General features: G+C 39.7%; 1 long non-coding RNA gene across 1 annotated transcript in view; it reads right to left on the bottom strand.

Annotated features, from left to right (window-relative positions):
• LOC147031874 (uncharacterized) overlaps positions 1-966 on the bottom strand; it is a 38903-nt gene extending 37937 nt beyond the window's left edge. Inside the window, exons 1-2 of the long non-coding RNA XR_015051886.1 lie at positions 860-966; positions 618-702 (exon numbers count right to left, since the gene is read on the bottom strand). This is a non-coding gene — a long non-coding RNA (uncharacterized LOC147031874). The remainder of the gene's footprint in view (positions 1-617; positions 703-859) is intronic.
• Between the last annotated feature and the right edge of the window lie 311 nt (positions 967-1277).

Below are 1277 nucleotides of genomic sequence, written 5' to 3'. Positions count from 1 at the left end.
GCCTTCTATTGTTCTTTCTTTTGTTCCTTCGCTCTGGCCTCCGACTTCCACAAATCTCCGATTGATGAAATTTGCTGGAAACTACCAGTTTATGACAGAACACAATGTTTTCATCATAATTCACTGCATGATCAGCATTTTGTTTTTTTTCTGCGTAATTTATATTTAAATTTTATGAAAAAAATTCCTGCATTTAAGCGAGGGCTTTTCTCCCCAGTTGTCAGGATGTTCATTGTTTTGGCAATGAACCATGATCATAGAAAAATAAAGTGTTATTTAAAAATTCAGCAGCTGAACCGTGATTTTCAGGGTGAGGATCAAATCAACCACAACACCACCACATTTATATGACAACAACAGGAAAATAGTTATTTTCTTCATAAATGAGGTTATTGCACTCCCAACTGTTGCACACCACTCTCTTCATTATGAATCAGTGAAAATAAAATAAGTGCTGCATTTGTGTTTTGAATTTGAATGAAAGTATTATGTGAAGTACTGTATCACAACTTTGTTTTTTTTCAAGGACAACAAAATATGCACATCTTGATAAACAGACGTACAGTGCATTCATTTTACAAATAATTCACCAAATATGTTGTTTATTTTTCATGTACCTTCGCCAAACTGTTATAAATGCTCCATGTAGGGAGAGCCTGCAGTTGGTTGTCATTCAAGTACAGTAGTCTCAACTTAGTCAGTCTGTGAAACACCGTGGAGATGTGGGAATGTCGGAAATACAGTAAAGAGGTTATCACAGTCTCATTGTCAGACAAAAATTAAAATGATATGGAATTTCCCCACATTTCAGGTGTGCCTTGATCTTGCAGACTCGCACATTTCTTTCACACAGGCTCACCTTGTGTGTTTCTCCTGGCTCGTGCAGTAGTTTAGCAGACTGAGGAAGGAGATAGAGAGGGTGGGGGAGAGAGTGAGAGAGAAAGGGGGGACAGTAAGGTGGTGGAGGGGGAGCGAGGAGGAGTGGAGGAGGGAGGAGGGGTGGGAGAAGGGAATGCAGTACAGATGAGGGGAAGGGCAATGAAACACACCAAAACAGCAACATTTTGTTTTTAACCACCATGTTCTATATGGGGGCAGTCAATAAGTTACCTTAAAATGGTGATATACATTCGAGAATGTAATGTATGTAGTTGTCGGCGACATATGTTATACCTATGGGTAAGAGTCATGTTTTGCCTGTTTTGGATTTGGTGACATTGAGCGTATGACATCAGTAGAGCAGTTCCAAGATGGTAGCTCCCTGAGAAGCATGCACC

Source organism: Eptatretus burgeri, chromosome 2 (genome assembly GCF_056783735.1).
Source record: "Eptatretus burgeri isolate ZD-2024b chromosome 2, Ebu_testis_v1, whole genome shotgun sequence".
Lineage (NCBI taxonomy): Eukaryota > Metazoa > Chordata > Myxini > Myxiniformes > Myxinidae > Eptatretus > Eptatretus burgeri.
This window is presented reverse-complemented; position numbering and strand designations above follow the sequence as displayed.